The 21031-nt window shown below is 39.3% G+C and overlaps 1 protein-coding gene across 25 annotated transcripts in view; it reads left to right on the top strand.

Annotated features, from left to right (window-relative positions):
• Positions 1 to 21031, top strand: part of LOC103795080 (uncharacterized) — a 597037-nt gene that overhangs the window by 97324 nt on the left and 478682 nt on the right. For 24 of the 25 annotated variants that reach the window (XM_078338228.1, XM_078338230.1, XM_078338239.1 and 21 more), the window contains one exon: positions 2207 to 2468. The exons of the other annotated variant lie outside the window; for it this stretch is intronic. The gene's annotated coding sequence lies outside the window, so the exon portion shown is untranslated. The remainder of the gene's footprint in view (positions 1 to 2206; positions 2469 to 21031) is intronic. 25 annotated transcript variants of the gene reach the window in all.

Genomic DNA, 21031 nt, shown 5'->3' with positions numbered 1-21031 from the left:
ATCTTTAAGAAAATCTTCTTAAAATTAATGTATGTTTGTTTGTTTGTTTTTGGTAGAAAATCTAGCCATTAAGTTAATTGTCTTTCTTAGGACCAAAGTCTCAATAGTTAATGGTTAAGGTTTCTGTTAGTTTTTCCTCTCTGAAAGACTTTGTGGCAGGAGATTACTGTCACATATGACTGAAGAATAAATAATAAATCTTGGATGAAAGTTTAATTTTTTTTCAAAACAGGACACTTCTCATGCTTCTGATTATTTTTGAGGCTGTTCTTTATTAACATTATGACAAGGATTTGGTAGTGGGAAAAGAAGTTCCAAACTTGTTTGACACATAGCTCCCATCTGCCTTTTAGTAAAATTTTTTTTTAAAGATATCTTAGTCTATTGTGCTGCTATAGCAGAATACTTGAGACTTGGTAATTTACAATGAACAGATACTTACTGGCTCAGAGTTCTGGAGGCTGGGAAGTACAATATTAAGATGCTGGCTACTTGCGAGGGTCTTCTTGATCACATGGTGGAAGGTGAGAGGATGAGAGACAGCAAGAGGGAGCTGAACTTGCCTTTCTGTAATGGCACCAACTCCACCTGGAGCTTTCCCGGCCTCATCACCTTCGAAGAGTCCCACCTCTTTAATACTGTTACAGTAGCAATTAAATTTCAACCTGGTTTTGGAGGGGCAAACATTCAAACTGTAGCATAAAGGAGACCTTACCATTTTACGTAATCCTTAGTAAAACTTGTGTGATTCATGTAATGGACACTGTAATTCACATATCGGTTACATTGGGAAGCTTGGGTATTTCCTATGGATTTTAAGTATTGGATAAACTTAAGAACATCTGTATGGAATATTTTCTGCTTGGAATCAAACTCATTTTTCTGATTTAGAAACTAAGAAGAAGCCTGTAGTCACTGCCTTAAAAACTGATCACAAATCAATTTGTAGAAATAGTGCTTCCCATCCCAACCTCACTTTTATTTTACATCATTTTTTTTTTTTACATAACAGATGTGACATTTAAATATTTCTCTAATGTTATTGGCGTAATGAACTTTGTCAAAGAGCCATATGGTTTATGCAAACACAAAGATAATCTTGGAACATGGGCATATGTAAGCTGAATTTAAAAAGCCTGTGAAAATAGTGAAAAGCAGATGGAGAGTTGCCATGGAAATTACCAACACTTAGAGGAAGAAAAATATTACTTTAGGGTCATTGGGCTTTCTAAAGGAATGGTCAGACTTGCAAAATGGTTTTCCTACCCAATTGTCAGTAATAAAAACAGATGTTGGTAGGTAAATATATATTTTATTTACCTATGATTTTATGATTTCATTGCATTCTGAATATATTACAAGTATGCACATTTTTATTGGTAAAGACCTTTTCGTAGTGGAAGAAAATTTAACTATTTATCACTACTTAAGAAATGTTCTTTTAAATTTTTCTGAATGGAAGTATAAGTTGTGACATTAGCTTTGGTTCTTCTTATGTAGGTTTTAATCTTGATATAAGATAAAATTAGTATCAGAATTAAATAGTCTATAAAGAAAGATGACTCAAATTTGCTCTTATAGATGAATTGTACCAATTGTAAAAAATAGAGTTAAGTCTAGATAGCTTAATAAAAGTAATTAAAAAAATCTTTTCGGCCATATTCTTTATTAGAAATTCTAATTGCTAGACACTGCTCTTTATCATAGCTTAATCACAGGGAAAGTTTAAAAATCCCAAAGGAAGTCATTTGCATGCTCATTTGTCCCAGCAATTATTTCTCACCTGATTGTTGTATGTATTCATTTCCATGACCTTTGGAAAAGTCAATAACTACATTCTAATTCTTTCTCCTTTCTTCTGGGGCAATTTCAGTTGCTGTGGTTCTGATGGAATAGACTAATCAAAAGTGGAAAAGAATTAAAGCTGGGGCCGGGGGATTTGGCACATCAACATAACATTTGGTAAAATGTGAAGCTGAATTCATGCTGTTTTTGACCTTGGAAATGAAATACCAAGAATAAAGGAATAAATATCTATGATTCCAACTTGTAGGAATTTATAAAATCTTGTTTCTTTGTAAAACACTAACATTACACAATAAAATTCAATGGGAATTTAAAATGAGAATGCTGGGATCAAATAATGCAGATGGATTAGCATTGAAGTTGTTTTCTCGTTGTTCTTTCTTTCCTTTTTTTTTTAAAGATTTGGATGGTAAATCGTCTTTCTGCAATTGTTTTATGGTTGCCATTGCAATTAAGAAATGGAAAATAAATTTCTGAGATCCAACAAAGTCTGATCTCATCAGCATCAGAACCATGTATGGAAAGAGAAGACAAAACTCAGACCTAAGAGGATAACAAAAGCGAAAGACCAGCGGGAGTGGGAAGAATCCTCATAAGTGGAGCAGTTGAAACTTGGGAATGTATCAGCCTTAGAAAATCGCAGCTGGAGACATCTGTCATTTGTGAGTGTGCAGTGGTTTAGTTGGCTTCATATCTGAGCTGGGGTGCTTGAGATCCCTCATTTGTTTTAGGCAAAGGGAAATCAGTGTTTCTCTTTTGTGAAATGCTTTGCATGTTTAGAAAAATACACATATACAGAAAAGTGCACAGACCACAGGGCATAGTTTTATCAGTTTCCACAAAAGAAGTTATTAATACCCTGACAAAGAAATACACTATTATTAAAGCCCAAAGACCATTCTGGTATAACTATCCAGTCTTTACAGCCCCAGATGGAACCACCACCCTGACTTCTTCTTCTTCTTTTTTTTTTTTAAGACAGAGTTTTGCTCTTGTTGCCCAGGCTGGAGTGCAATGGCGTGATCTTGGCTCACTGCAACCTCCACCCGCTGGGTTCAAGCGATTCTCCTGCCTCAGTCCCCCAAGTAGCTGGGATTATAGGTGTGTGCCACTACGCCCAGCTAATTTTGTATTTTTAATAGAGATGGGGTTTCTCCATGTTGGTCAGGCTGGTCTTGAACTCCTGACCTCAGATGATCCGCCCACCTCAGCCTCCCAAAGTGCTGGGAGTGTTACGAGTGTTAGCCACTGCACCTGGCTTTCCCTGACTTCTAAACTGTAGAATAGTTTTGCCTGATTCTGGAATTTATATAAATGTAATCAAAGAGGATGTGCTTTTTTGGTCTGTCTCTGTTGGCTGAACATTATGTTTGTAAGATTTATTCCTGGTGTTGCATGTAGCAAATCTGTGTCATCCTCAGGGCTCTATAGCACTAACTATTCTGTTGTAGGAAAAGTCCACAATATTTTCGTTAATATTAACAATGTTTTTGTAAACATTTGTATACATTTTTTTAGGGGACATAGATACACATTTGTGTGTGTGTGTGTGTGTGTGTGTGTGTGTGTGTGTGTGTACTTACCAAGGAGTAGAACTGCTGAAGCATATGGTAATCATCTTTAGTGGAAACTGCTGAATAGTTCTTCCCAAGAAGTTTTATGAGAATTTCACTTGCTTTTTATCCTTGTCAGCTCTTGGAACTGTCATTTTTATTTTTACCGTTAATGGCAGATGGTCGTGGTGTCTCACTCTGGTTTCGGTTGAACAAGCTGATGCCTTTAGCTATGTTTATTGACCCTTCGGATATCCTCTTTCGCAAAGTGTCTATTCAAGTTTCTTGCCCGGTTTTTCCCGTTGGATTGTCTGTGTTTTTCTTATTGATTTTAGGAGTTGTCTTGTATTCTGAATCTGAGCCTTTTGTCAGTAAGATGTATTGCAAACATCTTCCACTCTGGGGCTTAACTTTTCACATCTTAGTGATGTCTTTGATAAACAGACATTATTAATTTTAATGTAATATAATTGATCAATTTTTGTTTCTTTTATGGTTAGTGCCTTTTATATTCTGTTTAATAAATCTTTCATAAATTTTATAAAAATTGTGTTTTATAAATTTAATTAAAATATTCTTTCATGATTTATTCCAGGAGTACTATTTTTTTAAAAAATTTAATTGATATATAATAATTACACAGTCAGGTGTGGTGGCTCATGCCTATAATCTCAGCACTTTGGGAGGCTGAGGTGGGCAGATTACTTGAGCTTAGTAGTTCAACATGGTGAAATCCCATCTCTACAAAAAATACAAAACTTAGCTGGGCAGGATGGCGCATGCCTGTAGTGCTTGCTACTTGGGAGGCAAAGGTGGGAGGATCGTTGGATCCTGGGAGGTGGAGGCTGCAGTGAGCTGAGATTGCACCACTGCACTCCAGCCTGGGCAACAGAGCAAGACCTTGTCTTGAAAAACATAGTTATACATATTTTTGGGGTATCATATGATATTTTGATGCATGTATACAATGTGTAATAATCGGGGTAATTGGGATATCCATCAACTCAAACATTGATCTTTTATTTGTGTTGGGAACATTACAGTTATCTTCTAGCTATTTTGGAAGGTACAATAAATTATTGTTAATCATGATTTTCCTACTGTACTCTTGAATGTTAGAACTTATTCCTACTATTTAACTGCATTTTTTTTATCTATTAACTTCTTTTCATCCCAGCTTCTCCCTTCCCTTCCAGCCTCAGGGCACCAGCATTCCACCCTCTGCTGCCGTGGGATCCACTCTTTTAGCTCCCACAGATGAATGAGAACATGTGATATGTGTCTTTCTGTGCCAAGAAGCCCAGTTGTTTTAGCTTTCACATGTAGATAGATCTACGGTATATCTGGACTGATATTGGCATATCATGTGAGGCAGAAGCTCAAGATTCATTCATATTTTTACCTGCGGTTTTACCCAATTGATTCATATCCAGTTGACCCAGCCACACTGACTAAAAAGAACATCCTTTTCCTAACTCATTGTGTGTACTTTTATCATACATCGAGTGGACTCTTTCCTTTTCCATTGACTAATATCTATCCTTTCACTAATTCTCTTAATTACTGCAGCAATATATTAAGTCTTGATACCTGAAAGTGAAAGACTGACTATTCTTTTTATTATTATACAAATATTTGAGCCAGCTTGTTAAATTCATTAAAAATATTTAGCTGCGATTTGGACTGGGATTGCATTGAATCTATAGATCCATTTGGGAGAAAATGATATTTTTACAATATCAGATCTTCTAATTGATGAATATGATATCTCTCTCCCAATAATGTTTTGTATTTTTTTATTTTATTTTATTTTTTGGGGACAGGGTCCTCACTGTCACCCAGGCTGGAGTATAGTGGCACAATCATCTCTCCCTGCAATCTTAACCTCCTGGGCTCAATTGATACTCCTACCTCTCCCTCAGTCTCCCAAGTAGCTAGTACTACAGAGGTGTGCCACTAGGCCTGGCTATTTTTTGTTTTTGTTTTTGGAGAGACGAGGTTTTGCCATGTTTCCCAGGCTGTTCTTGAACTCCTGGGCTCAAGCAATCTATTCGCCTTGGCCTCCCAAAGTGCTGGGATTACAGCCACTGTGCTCAGCCAACATTTTGTAATTTTTGGAATAGAGATGTTACACATCACTCATTAGATTTATTTCTAAGTACCTGATGATTTATTCCAGAATAATTTTTATTTATTTTTGTGATAAAGGGACTTGTATTTAGTAAAACTGTCATGAATGTGCTATCAAGCGCCGTACAGCAGTATGGGTACCCAACCAATTTTGGGATGCAGAAAAACTTGAGTATGTCAGTTGTGTCTTTTCCTAATCTTCTGTTTTTGTAACAGGAGGAGCAGAGGAGGATTGTAGGGTAATCTACTTTTTAATTTATTTTTCCATCGGTTACTGGGGTACAGGTTCTATTTGGTTACATGAGTAAGTTCTTTAGTGGTGCTTTGTAAGATTTTGGTATCCACTGTACCCTGTTTGTAGTCTTTTATCCCTCAGCCCCTCTCACCCTTTCCCCCAAGTCCCCAAAGTCCATTGTACCATTCTTATGCCTTTGTGTCCTCATAGCTCAGCTCCCGCATATTAGTGAAAACATATGGTGTTTGATTTCCATTCCTGAGTTACTTCACTTAGTAGAATAGTCTCCATTCTCAACCAGCACTGCAAATGTCATGAATTCTTTCCTTTTCATGGCTGAGTAGTATTCCATCACACATATATACTACAGTTTCTTTACTCGTTGATTGAACGGCATTTAGGTTGGTTCCATGATTTTTCAATTGCGAATTGTGTGCTATAAACATGCACGTGCAAGTGTCCGTTTCGAATAATGACTTCTTTTCCTCTGGTTAGATACCCAGTAGTGGGATTGCTGGATCAAATGGTAGTCCTACTTTTAGTTCCTTAGGGGATTTCCACACTGTTTCCATAATACTATACTAGTTTACATTCCCACCCGCAATGTATAAGTTTAGTCTGATCACTGCATCCGCCCCAACATCTACTGTTTCTTAATTTTTTTTTTATTTTGGCCATTCTTGCAGGAGTAAGGTGGTATCATATTGTGGTTTTGATTTCCCTAATCATTAGTGATGCTGAGCATTTTTTCATATGTTTGTTGGCCATTTGTACATCTTCTTTTGAGAATTGTCTATTCATGTCCTTAGCCCACTTTTTGATGGGATTGTTTCTAGCCCACTTTTTGATGGGATTGTTTGTTTCTTACTGATTTGTTTGGGTTCGTAGTAGATTTTGGATATTAGTCCTTTGCCAGATGTATAGATTGTGAAGATTTTTTTCCACTCTATGGGTTTTCTGTTGACTCTGCTAACTGTTCCTTTTGTGGTACAGAAGCTCCTTAGTTTAACTAAGTCCCAGCTATTTATCTTTGCTTTTATTGCAGTTGCTTTTGGGCTCTTGGTCATGAAATCCTTGCCTACACCAATGTCTAGAAGAATTTTTCCAATGTTACCTTCTAGAATTTGTACAGTTTCAGGTCTTAGATTTAAGTCCTTGATCCATCTTGAGTTGATTTTTGTATAAGGTGAGAGATGAGGATCCAGTTTCATTTTTCTACATGTGACTAGCCATTTGTTGAAAAGGGTGTCCTTTCTCAACTTTATGTTTTTGTTTGCTTTCAAAGATCAGTTGGTTGTAAGTATTTGGGTTTATTTCTGGGTTCTCTATTCTGTTCCATTGGTCTATGTTCCTATTTTAATACTAGTACCATGCTGTTTTAGTGACTATGGCCTTACAGTATAGTTTGAAATCAGGTAGTCTGATGCCTTCAGATTTGTTCTTCTTGCTTAGTCTTGCTTTGGCTATGCAGGCTCTTTTTTGGTTCCATATGAATTTTAGAATTGTTGTTTCTAATTCTGTGAAGAATTACGGTGGTATTTTGATGGTGATTGCCTTCAGTTTGTAGATTGCTTTTGGCAGTATGGCCATTTTCACAATATTGATTCTACCCCTCCATGAGCATGGGATGTGATTCCATTTGTTTGTGTGTTGTCTGTGATTTCTTTCAGCAGTGTTTTGTAGTTTTCCTTTTAGCAGTCTTTCACCTCCTGGGTTAGTTATATTTGTAAGTATTTTATGTTTTTGCAGCTATTGTAAAAGGGGTTAAGTTCTTGATTTGTCTCTCCACTTGATTGCTGTTGGTGTATAGAAGAGCTACTGATTTGTGTACATTTATCTTGTATCTGGAACCTTTGCTGAATTCTTTTTTTTTTTTTCTTTTTTTGAGACAGAGTTTCACTTTTGTTACCCAGGCTGGAGTGCAATAGCGCGATCTTGGCTCACCGCAACCTCCGCCTCCTGGGTTCAGGCAATTCTCCTGCCTCAGCCTCCTGAGTAGCTGGGATTACAGGCACGCGCCACCATGCCCAGCTAATTTTTGTATTTTTAGTAGAGTCAGGGTTTCACCATGTTGACCAGGATGGTCTTAATCTCTTGACCTCGTGATCCACCCACCTCGGCCTCCCAAAGTGCTGGGATTATAGGTGTGAGCCACTGCTCCTGGCCTTTGCTGAATTCCTTTATCTGTTCTAGGAACTTTCCAGAGAAGTTCTTAGGGTTTTCAAGGTAAATGATCTTATCATCAGCAAACAGTGACAGTTTGACTCCCTATTTACTAATTTGGATGCCCTTTGTTTCTTTCTCTTGTCTGATTGTTCTGGCTAGGACTTCCAGTACTATGTTGAAGAACAGTGGTGAGAGTGGGCATCCTTGTATTGTTCCAGTTCTCTGAGGGAATATGTTCAGCTTTCCCCCATTCAGTATTGTGTGACTGTGGGTTTGTCATAGATGGCTTTATTACATAGAGTATGTCCCTTGTATGCTGATTTTGCTGAGAGTTTTAATTATAAAGGAATGCTAAATTTTGTTGAATGCTTTTTCTGCATCTTTTGAGATAATCATGTGATTTTTGTTTTTAATTCGGTTTATGTGGTGTATCACATTTATTGACTTGGGTATGTTGAACCATCCCTCCATACCTGGTTTGAACCCACTCGATCATGGTGAATTATCTTTTCAATATGTTGTTGATTTGGTTAGCTGGTGTTTTGTTAAGGATTTTATCATCTATGTTTATCAAGGATATCAGTCTGTAGTTTTCTTTTTTGGTTATGTCCTTTCCTGGTTTTGATATTAGGGTGATGCTGGCTTCATATAATGAATTAGGGAGAGTTCCCTCTTTCTCTATCTTGTGGAATAATGTCAAAAGGATTTGAACCAATTATTCTTTGAATGTCTGGTAGAATTCTGCTGTGAATCCATCTGGTCCTGAACTTTTTTTGTTTGTAATTTTTAAATTACCATTTCAATCTTGCTGCTTGTTACTAGTCTTCTCAGGGTGTCTAATTCTTCCTGACTTAGGGTAGGAGGGTTGCATTTCTCTAGGAACTTATCCATCTCTTCTAGGTTTTCTAGTTTATGTGGGTAAAGGTGTTCATAGTATCCTTGAATGTTCTTTAGTATTTCAGTGGTGTCAGTTGTAATATCTCCTGTTTTGTTTCTCACTGAGGTTATTTGGATTTTTTTCTCTATTTTCTTGGTTATACCAATTTTATGTATCTTTTCAAAGTACCAGCTTTTTGTTTGATTTATCTTTTGTATCTTTTTTTTTTTTGGTTTCAATTTCATTTAGCTCTGCTCTGATCTTCGTTATTTGTTTTTCTTTTGCTGAGTTTGGGTTTGGTTTGTTCTTGTTTCTCTATTTCCTTGAGGTGTGACCTTAGAGTATCAGTTTGCGCTCTTTCAGTCTTTTTGATGTAGGTGTTTAGGGCTATGAACTTTTCTTTTAGCACCTCCTTTGCTGTATCCCAGAGCTTTTGATAGGTTATGTCATTATTGTCATTTAGTTTGAAGAATTCTCAAATTTTCATTTTGATTTTGTTTTTGACCCAATGATTATTCAGGAGGTTATTTAATTGCCACGTATTTGCATTGTTTTGAAGGTTCCTTCTAGAGTTGATTTCCAGTTTTATTCCACTGTGGTCTGAGAGAGTGTTTGATATAATTTCAATTTTCTTAGCTTTATTGAGGCTCATTTTGTGGCCTATCATATGACCTATCTTGGAGAAAGTTCCATGCGCTGTTGAATAGAATGTGTATTCTGTGGATGTTGGAAGAAATGTTCTGTGTATGTCTGTTAAGTGAATTTGATCCAAGGCAAAGTTTAAATCCATTGTTTCTTTATTTACTTTCTGTCCTGATGACCTGTCTAGTGCTGTCAGTGTCATAGTGAAGTCCCCACTATTATTGTGTGGCTATCTTATTTCTTAGGTTTACTAGTAATTGTTTTATAAATTTGGGAGCTCCAGTGTTAGGTGCATATATATTTAGGATTGTGATATTTTCTTGTTGGACAAGGTCTTTTACCATTATATGATGTCCCTCTTTGTCTTTTTTAACCGCTCTTGTTTTAAAGTTGTTTTTTTTTTTTTTTTTTTTTTTGGTCTAATGTAAGAATAGCTATCCTGCTCACTTTTGGTGTCCATTTGTATAAAGTGCTCTTTTCTACCCCTTTACTTTAAGTTTATGTGAGTTCTTATGTGTTAGATGAGCCTCCTGAAGGCAGCAGATAGTTGGTTGGTGAGTTCTTATCCAGTCTGTAGTTCTGTATCTTTTAAGTGGAGCATTAAGGCCATTTACATTCAATGTTGGTGTTGAGATGTGAGGTACTGTTGCATTCATTGTATGATTTGTTGCCCGTGTACCTTGTTTTTTTGTTTTTGCTTTTTAACTTTGTATTTTTGTTTTATAGGTCCCGTGTGATTTTTGCTTTAAAAAGGTCCTATTTTGATGTGTTTCCAGGATTTGTTTGAAGATTTAGAGCTCCTTTTAGCAGTTCTTGTAGGGATGGCTTGGTAGTGGTGAATTCTCTCAGTATTTGTTTGTCTGAAAATGACTGTATCTTTCCTTCATATATGATCCTTTGTTTTGCTGGATACAAAATTCTTGGCTGATAGTTGTTTTGTTTGATGAGGGTGAATATAGGGCCACAATCACTTCTAGCTCATAGAGTTTCTGCTGAGAAATCTGCTGTTAGTCTGATAGATTTTCTATAGGTTACCTGGTATTTTTCTCTCACTTAAGATTATTTCCTTCATCTTAACTTTAGATAACCTGATGACAATGTGTCTAGGCAATGATCTTTTTTTGATGAATTTCCAAGGTGTTCTTTATGCTTCTTGTATTTAGATGTCCAGATCTCTAGCAAGGCTGGGGAATTTTTCCTCAATTATCCCTCCAAATATGTTTTCCAAATTTTTAGATTTCTCTTTTTTCTCAGGAACACTGTTTATTCCTAGATCTGGTCATTTAACGCAATCTCAGACTTCCTGGAGGCTTTGTTTATATTTTCTTATTCTTTTTTCTTTGTCTTTGTTGAATTGGGTTAATTTGAAGACCTTGTATTTGAGCTCTGAATTTCCTTCTTCTACTTGTTCAATTCTATAGCTGAGACTTTCCAGAGCATTTTGCATTTTCTCTAAGTATGTCCAATGTTTCCTGAAGTTTTGATAGTTTGTTTTTGCTATTTTCTTGGATATTTCTCCCTTCACTTCTTGTATCATTTTTTGGATTTCCTTGCATTGGGCTTCACCTTTCTCTGGTGCCTCCCTGATTAGCTTAATAACCTCCTGAATTATTTATCAGGTGAATCAGGGATTTCTTCTTGGTTTGGATCCACTGGTGGTGAACTAGTGTGATTTTGGGAGTGGGGGTGTTAAAGAGCCTTGTTTTGTCATATTACCAGAGTTGATTTTCTGGTTCCTTCTCATTTGGGTAGGCTCTGTCATAGGGAAGGTAGAGGACTGAAGGTTGTTGTTCAGATTCTTTTGTCTCATGGGGTGTTCCCTTCATGTAGTACTCTCCCCATTTTCCTATGGATGTGGCTTCCTGTGAGCTGAGCTGCAGTGATTGTTATCTGTCTTCTGGGTCTAGCCACCCAGCAAGTCTCCTTGACTCTGGGCTGGTACTGGGGGTTGTCTACACAGAGTCCTGTGATGTGAAGCATCTATGGGTCTCTCAGCTGTGGATACCCACATCTATTCTGGTGGAGGTAGCAGGGGATGAAATGGACTCTGAGGGTTCTTAGCTTTGGTGGCTTAATGTCCTATTTTTGTGCTGGTTGACCTCCTGCTGGGAGGTGGCACTTTCCAGAAAACATCATCTATGGTAGTATGGAAAGGAACTGGTGGTGAGTGGGGCCCTAGAACTCACAAGAGTATATGCACTTTGTCTTCAGCTACAAGGGTGGGTAAGGAAGCCCTTTCAGGTAGGGGAAGGGCTAGGTATGTCTGAGCTCAGGCTCTCCTTGGGCAAGTCTTGCTGTGGCTGCTGTAGGGGAGGGGGTGAGATTCCCAGGTCACTGTTATCTACCTAGAAGGATTATGGTTGCCTCTGCTGAGTCAGTCAGGTCGTCAGGGAAGTGGGGGAAATCCATCAGCACAGGCCTTGCTCAGCTCCTATGGAATCTGATGGGCAGGTCTCACTCCCATCCTGTGCCCTAACAGCCCCAAGTCTGTTTCCAGGCCATGAGTGAGCAGGACTTAAGAACTTGCTCCAGGCGACCCATCTCCCAGCTGCAAAAGCAAAGGGTTTTGGTTCTTCCTCTACCCCGATGTTTTCCCCTGTGCCTCTGGCCACCCTCCCAAAGGATCCCTGTGGTGCCAGGCCAGAATGGCCTCCTTGGGGACCCAGCAAGCTCCCAGGGTGTTTCCCGCTGCTTCTTTCACCCCTGTATTTCACTCGGCTCTCTGGATGGACTGAGCTCCAGGTAAGGTCAGAAACTTCTCCCACAAACTAGACCTTCAGTTTCCCCAGTAGGGGTGTGTGTTCAGGGGCGGAGGGTCTCACTTTCCCACTTCCACGGCTTGGGCACTCACAGTATTTGGGGTGTTTCCCGGATCCTGCAAGAGCAGTCCTCTTCCTGTAGAGGATCTGTGGGACCTCTTGGGATTCCTCGTTGTTTCTTGCAGTTGTTTGAGAGCTAAAATTCACAGCGCAAGACTCTGCACGCTGCTCTGTCTGTCCGAGTTGGAGCTACAATCTAGTCCTGCCTCTTGTCTGCCGCGGTGGTCCTCCGATGCTTTTTAAATGTTATTTTTAAAATTATATTTTCTATTTGTTTGTTGCCAGTAATACATAATAATATTAGTCATACTTTTTCTAAAATAGTAAGACTTTAGTATGGAACAAATAGTATTTGCTATATATATTTACAAATATTATTTACTCTATATATGTACTATATATATTATTTACTATATATATTATGTAATATATAATATTACAAATATTATAGAAGATTGACTACTAATGACATATCTATTCCAAAGGCAACAATTAGAGCAACACCTAAAACCTTCAACTGTTCTCAGCCTTTGCCTAGTCTGATTATGATTCTTGTTCTGCATTGAGCAAAACTGTGATAATTCCTTTTTCCAAATGTCTTCGATGGTGGAAGATCCCTAGATCTGTTTGCATTTCCCAGATATTTTAAAAGGTGCTACGACTTTTAGCTGTTGCCTGTTCCATATTGATAATGACCAGGGACCAGCTCTGGCCTTAGATGCTTTTTGTATCTTCTCTTCCTCTTTGCCTGGGGCAGGCATTATTTTTCTGTACAGAGAGTCTACAGGTTTTTTTCCCTCAGCAGGAAGAGATAGGAGAGATCGTTTTCATCACATGATCTTCCTTTGTCTAAACAGGTTTCTTTTTCATCCACATCCTCTTTCTCACTGAAGTCTTAAGATGCAAGCTGGTGTATACATTATGTGTTTCATTTTAGTATATGTATTATATATAGTCACTGATTGTTTTAAGATTTTCTTAATTCGTTTTTTTTCCCCTCAAAATATGGCTGGGAGCTGCCTGTGTCACAACCAGTCATGGTGTTTGTTAAAAGCGCAGATTTCTGAGCTCCTCTCCAGATCTATGAATAAGCAATTCTGAAGATGGGATTCAGGGACCATTTTATTTTATATTTGTTTTGTTTTATTTATTTTTGAGACACTCTTCTTTTTTCCTTTTTTGAGACGGGTCTTATTCTGTTGCCCAGGCTGGAGTGCAGTGGCACTAATCATAGCTCACTGCAGCCTTGAACTCCTGAGCTCAGTTGATCCTCCCTCCTCAGCCTCCCAAGTAGCTGCAAATCTTTTGAACCAACAAACAGAAAAGACCGGTTGTTTGAAAGCAAGCAGTTTACTCTGATTTATCAAAACTGTAGGCATGAAGAGCCCGAAGAAGTACCATTTAAGGCATTAGAAATAATTCCATGTGGACATTCATGCTTCATTTTAGTGGTGACTCATTCTATAAACATCCAGTGCTTGAACTGGGAGGAAGTGAGAGATAGTAATGTGCTCTTTTTGGTGGCTTAAACACTGTCCTCTGCTGATGAATGCTTGGGTCTAACTCTTGCCATCTTTTCTCCTGTGAAGGGGGTAAGTGGATGTTGGGAAGTGCACCCAAATGCCCCTTCTGCACTGAAGGAATTTACTTCCCCATTGGTTGCCCTCTGATGAAGAAACCACTTTGCCGAGATCATGACCTCTTCCTGAGGTAGCCTGCATCCAATGACAGGTCCATACCTAGTAGAGAGACCCACTCCCCCATCCCAACTCAGAACAGCATCAAAGAGCTAGTCCAACCTCAGAACCGCTTGTGAGAGTCAGCTGAGGTCTTTTCTGAGATGGTATCTCAGCCCAGTTTCTCATTCTGCCCAATCCTGCTTCATTTTCTTACCCCATAGTTATCAGTCCCTCCCAAACAACCTTCCTGAATGCTAACCTCTGATTCCAAGGCTGTTTCCATGGAATCTAACCTGCTATATAGGGTATTGAAAAGGCATATTTTCATTGTCGTAGGGTGGAAGTCACAATTAGTGTACATAGTGAGTTTAAATACTGATAAGCATAGTAACAGTTCCCAGTTGTAGAATACTAAAGAGACCCTAGAGATTCAGGAGTTATTTAGATCAGTAGTTCTTAAAATTGTACCAAGATATGTACCAGAATGTGTTGAACAGGGTTTTTTTTTTTTTTTAATGTGATTTCCCAAGCTTTACTCCAGACTTTCTGAATCATGATCTTTAGGGGCCGGACCCAAGATTAAAAAAATATTTTCAGGCAGGTGCAGTGGCTCACGCCTATAATCCTGGATCTTTGGGAGGCTGAGGCAGGCAGATCACTTGAGGACAGGAGTTCGAGACCAGCCTGGCCAACATGGTGAAACCCTGTCTCTACTAAAAATACAAAAATTAGCAGGGGTGGTGGCAAACCTGTAATCCCAGCTACTGGGGTGGCTGAGGCATGGAGAAGAGCTTGAACTGGGAGGTGGAGGTTGCAGTGAGCCAAGATCGCACCACTGCATGCCAGCCTGGGTGACAGAATGAGACCCTATCTCGAAATACTACTACTATTACTATTAAAATAATAATTTCCTGGTAATTTTGGTGAAACCAGTGTATAGTTCAGCACTTAAAAAATGACTAACCAGGAATAAAAAGTTTGTAAGTGAGAAAAAATTACAACCCCAAGTGCCTAAGCCCTTATTTTTGCCGTATGTATTTTTAATAAATAAAGATTAAGGTCTTACAGAACATCAAGACACATAGAAAGTGCTGGGTAAATGAAATGAATGAGGGAACAAAACTGCCATCCTCACACAGTTTAATTATTGCCTCTCTTGTGGAGGTAGTCATGTCTAATAACCCATGAGACATTTAGACAAACACTGTCAGACTCCGGGACCAATATAGGAGGAAACTCACACTGAAGCTACTTCTGCAATGCACAAGTTGCCTCGTCTTTCATCATTTCAGGCCATTCAAGCAGAATATGGAGGGCCTGTTGTTCCTGCAGTGGGGATTTCTGCACATGGAAAGAAGTTTAATTAGATTGTCTGGAAGAGTCTACAATGCAAAAGACAGATGGGGGCTCTCTGTCATCAGAGAGGAGAGAGCACAGTTTCCGTGGGATGCTTAAGTAAGGCCTGAGAGTGTTTACTTATGATTTTCAGCACGTCCAGCTTGGAAGAGGGCATGACCTGCAATGGGCTTATAGAGAAAAATGAATGAGCGCTGTGCTGTTTCTTCAAAAAACATTAACACTGGTTAATCTTACGTAGAAAGGATACTATAGGAAGGCTGTGTATGTGTGTGAGATAGAGTATGAGTGGTCTCTTTCCCACCCTATACTCAGGACAGTTCACATAGTCAGATTCCACTGGGTCTCTAATTGAGAGAACAGTCGTTTTTCTCAATGAAATCCAAGTTTTTCCTCCAGAGAGGAGCTTAGAATAAAAATGGGATTATGTTGTCTTATAGAACAACTCAGTACAGGTCACAGTGCATATACTTAATTGAATCTTTTTGTGGATGGCATTCTTTAATGAATTTTTAATAGAAGATACAGTGTTTTCATTTGGTAGCAACAAAAGGGAGAATTGCTTTATAAACATTTTAATAGAAAATGTATATATTGAAAGCTGTACTGCTTCCTCAAGAGGGTATACTATGTTTATTTCCCCAAAGCAGATGGTGCATCAGTATGTGGCCTCAAGGTATTGTCCTTGAAATCTCCAGTGTTCAAGTGAATGGACAGGAGAGCTTTTAAAAATTCCTTTTTGAAAATAATCCATTTGGGGAAGAGCACATTGTCAGGGTAATTTTTGAAGGCAAATATTCAATCATTTTGATTTAAACTCAGTGATCAGGAAACAAAGCATGCTATAATCGGAAGAATAATGAAACAGTGATTCTGGAATTGGTGTTATTACCTTTAACAAGTTGTATGATCATTAACCCCTTTTCTCTCTGAATACTGAAATTTTCTTGATATAGTTTGGCTCTGTGTTCCATCTCAAATTGTAATTCCCTCATCCGGGGAGGAGATGATTGGATCCTGCGCGTGGTTTCCCTCATGCTGTTCTCATGGTAGTGCATGAGTTCTCATGAGATCTGGTGGTTTTAGAAGTGTCTGGCATTTCCCCTGCTTGCACCTCTCTCTCCTGCTGCCATGTGAAGAAGGTTCTTGCTTCCCGTTTGCCTTTTGCCATAATTGTAAGTTTCCTGAGGCCTCCCCAGCCATGAGAGACTGTGAGTCAATTAAAACTCCTTTGTTTATACATTTCACAGCCTTGGGTAGTATCTTTACAGATGTGTGAGAACCGCCTAATATACTCCTCATCTATGAAATACTGGGATAGCTAATCTTTAGGGACACTTTGAGTTGTAAAATAGAATCTAATATTACCTGGTAATTTTGTGTAGGACCCATCAGCAAACCAACTTTCTTGGTTCTACTCACTATATGTAGATGAAAAGCCGTGAGTTTATGCTCTTAATTACCTCTGCTGATCTCTGTCGTAGAGTTACTCTGAGGATTAAAATGAAAAATGAGATAATATATTTAAAGTAATTAGCACGGTGCTTAGGTATAGCATAGAAAATGTTTAATAAATGTCCCCCCCAATCTCTTTATTATTTAGTCATTTAACCTCAGTGACAATGAACCTCGGTGTTTTTTCTAGACATACACACTTAATATTCCACATTAAACATTTCAGTTTTTTGGTAGTTATGACTGATATAAAATTATAGCTAAAGTCCCTATTCTTCAAGGCTTTATGTGAAATTCAGTGGAACTTCTCTTATCATGGATAAATTGCATTGGTATTTGCATGCAAATATGAAATGTTTTTCTTTAAAATTGTTTTCACTATAAAACTAACTTAAGGCCAGGTGCAGTGGCTCACACCTGTAATGCCAGCATTTGGGAGGCTGAAGTAGGAGAACTGCTTGAACCCAGGAGTTCGAGACCAGCCGGGGCAACATAGCAAGACCATGTCTTCTGAAAAAATACAAAAATTAGCTGGGGATGGTGGTGTGAGGCTGCAGTGAGCCATGATCGAATTACTGTACTCGAGAGCAAGAACCTATGTCAAAAAAACAAAAACAGAAACAAAAACAAAAACAAACCTAAGTTATATGCATGAAATAAAACTAGGAAGTAGGAAAAATTTTTCCTACCAAATATCATAGCCATTAATGTTAACATTTTAGTACTTCTTTAAAATTTATTTCATATTTAAGTTTTTAAAATCTTTGATTAGAGCATGTGGTAGATATAATTTAAAATTCTGTTTTTATCAATATTACAAGCATGTCTCACATAATTTGATCTCTTTACAATCATTTTAAGATACAGCTGGGTGCAGTGGCTCATGCCTGTAATCTTAGCACTTTGGGAGGCCAAGTGCATGGATTACCTGAGCTCAAGAGTTCGAGACCAATCTGGGCAACATGGTGAAACCCTGTCTTTATTAAAATACAAAAAATTAGCCGGGCATGGCGGTGTGCACCTGTAGTCCCAGCTACTTGGGAGGCTGAGGCAAGAGAATTGCTAGAACCCTGGAGGCGGAGGTTGCAGAGAGCTGAGATCGTGCCACAGCACTCCAGCCAGGGCAACAGAGTGAGACTCCATCTCTAAAAAAAATAGATGCAGACATTTGAACAATTGTTCTAAATGCTTATTAACTGCTTTTCAAATGACTTTTTGGGGGATTTTCTAGGATATAGTTATATTGTCCACAAATACAGATTTTACTTTTTAACAATTTCATGTTCTCAAAAATTGTCAGTAGTTCGGTGTAGTTGAATCAAGGCTTCAGAGGGTGGGAGTCGGCGATAACCCAGGAGAGAGGAAGTGGACCTGGATCACGAAGTCCCCTCAGTGTTACGCTAATAGTTTTGGGTTTTATTCTGTAGAAATGAACAGACGTGGAAAATGAAATTACATTCTCACTTTACTCCATACACAAAAGCAATTCCATATAGATTATGAAGTAAATGTGAAAGGCAAAAACGTAATGCAATTAGAAGAAACGAGGACTGTCTTCATGACCTAAGCACATGGAATAATTTATAAAACAAACATAAAGGACATAATCCATAGATTTTCACTAACAAATATTTATTGAATGCCTACTAAGCCAGACACTGTTCTATGTACTTGTGCTGTATTAGGGGACTGAACAGAGAAGACTAAAATCCCTCCCCTCACGTAATTATATATTCTTAGACTTTACAAAAAGTAACCCCAATATGTAATAAATCATATCGTTTATAAGAAGAAAGTGAATCCAGATGCCGTGGCTCACACCTGTAACCCCAGTACTTTGGGAACCTGGGGTGGGCAGATCACTGGAGCTCAGGAGTTTGAGACCAGCCTGGGCAACATGGCAAAAACCCATCTCTATGGAAAAAGAAAAACAAAAAACAAAACCAACACCGCCACACACAATAAAATACAACTCTTTGAAACCGCTAATGAAATAATGAACCTAGGCAATAATGATCAATGACTCTGAAGTTCCACTGTATATTAACAGTGTACTTCATTGAGAAAATTGCATTTAAGCAAAGACGTGAAAACAGTGAGGGAGTTTACCATACGGATCTCTGGGGGACAAACATTCCAAGCAGAGGCAACAATGAGTGCCAAGGCTGTTCCGTGGGAGTCTGTCTGAGGGTTAAGAAGTACAAAAAAAGCAGGCCAGTGAAGCTGGAACATAACGAGGAAAATTGTATGAGATGGAGTCAGATTGCAACAGGAAGCCCAGTTATGAGTAACTGGTAGGAGGGAATTGGCGTCAGTTGAATAGAGGAAGGCTGGTTGAGGTAGGTTTGTTGGGAGAAATCAGAAGTTAAGTTTTGAACAGTGTATGTTTGAGATGTTTATGGTACATCCGTGTGAAGTTGTCATGTAGGCAGATGGATATAAAGCTGAAGTTCTGGACCAGAAACTAAATGTGAAAACCATCAACACATAGATAGCACTTATAGCCAGGGAATGGCAGTCAGAGCCCTGAAGGGAGGAAATGGGTAGAAAAATGGAGACAACCAGGACTGAGTTTTGGAGAGACAGGCAGGACAACACACGTTTCAGGTGCTTCCTATCTACACATTAGTAAACTTTATTGTTGTACTTGATTGATTGATTGGTTGGGCTCAACTGATTCTCCCGCCTTGGCCTCCCAGAGTGCTGGGATTACCGGCATGAGCCACAGCGCCTGTCCTGGTAATTGTTTTCCCCCTTTATTTTAGAGCGGGAGTGGAAGTTTATGTAAAAGCTTTAGAGCAGTAAGGAAAGGAAAGAAGAAAAATACACTTGGAAGACAGCCAAGTGGGTGACTTTAGAAACCAAGTGTGTGGCCGGGTGTGGTGGCTCAAGTCTGTAATCCCAGCACTTTGGGAGGCCAAGGCGGGTGGATCATGAGGTCAAGAGATCAAGACCATCCTGGTCAACATGGTGAAACCCCGTCTCTACTAAAAATACAAAAAATTAGCCGGGCATGGTGGCACGTGCCTGTAGTTCCAGCGACTCAGGAGACTGAGGCAGGAGAATTGCCTGAACCCAGGAGGCAGTGAGCGGGGATTGAGCCATTGCACTCCAGCCTGGGTAACGAGAGCGAAACTTCTTCTCAAACAAGCAAAGAAACAAAAACCAAAAAATAAACAAGAAACCAAGTGTGTGTCTTGACCTCTTGACTTGGGGTTTTATACCTTGGCATACTTCCGGTACCTTGAGTTCCTTCTCTCCCCTCCTGAGATCTTCTTGGGAAGCTGCTGATCAGTTTCAGGTGTTTCCTGTCTACATCTATTAGTAGGCTGACCTTCTCTGGCACTGGCTGTGGCCAATGATTACTTTAGAGAAACAGTCAAAAGCTGCCTGACCATGCTCACCTGATAGTTACCCAGCACTCCTGCGGGGGGGTGTGTGTGTGTGTGCCCGAGCGCACGCGCGTGTGTGGGAGTCCTCTCCCGCCCTGCTCAGACCTGACCAGCTACCCGCTACACCATTTTCTTCCTCAAGATTCCAAGACGCCCCAAATCCTTGGGGAAAAATGGACGAAGGTCAGTCTTCGCTAACTGCTTTCTGCTGAGAGGGGCGGCGGTGGTGGTTCTGTGGCTCTTGTCCTCTTGCTGTCAGGGTTGGTTCTGTGAGTTGGTGAGAGCAGTATTCAGCCAGGTTCATGGGAGACGGGCAGAATTTCGCCTGTGTCATGTCCCACTGATAGGCAGTCTAGAGGCCCCCTGTAGACGGGTGACTCTTGAATATTGAGAGGACAGTATTCCTCACGGAGGACCATCTGGAGCTTGAGGGCCTTACTTGGAGGTGAAAAGACATGACTTACCTTTCTGCTTAAAGAAGAACCTCAGGTCTTCCAGGGCCTTACAAGTGTGTTCAGGAGCTGAGGGCGTGACTTCTAGCTCTGGCGTTTTGGACCTTTTCCGTGGCTTAATCGGGTGTGATGTATCCAGCTGGCAGTCTCTGGTACTTACCGAGTCAGTGCACTAAGTATGTTACCTGTGGAAGGTGTCCAAGTCCCATGGTGACAAATCAGTCTGTAGCAACCTCAGTTCTTGCCTCCTCAGAAGAAAGAATTCAACTGAGGGTCATAAGGCAGAAAAAGAGACAGAGGCAAGTTTCAGAGAAGGAGTAGAAGTGTATTATAAAGCTTTAGAACAGTAAAGAGAAAGGCAAGGAAGAAAAGGAAACTGGGCAGAGGGCCAAGCGGGTGCCTTGAGAAACCCAGTGTGCCCCTGGTGACTTTAATTCTATAAATTCTTTATTGCTTATTGGCTATATTT

This window comes from Callithrix jacchus, chromosome 9, assembly GCF_049354715.1.
Source record: "Callithrix jacchus isolate 240 chromosome 9, calJac240_pri, whole genome shotgun sequence".
NCBI lineage: Eukaryota > Metazoa > Chordata > Mammalia > Primates > Cebidae > Callithrix > Callithrix jacchus.
The sequence above is the reverse complement of the archived record's forward strand: the minus strand, read 5'-3'. Positions and strand labels throughout refer to the sequence as shown.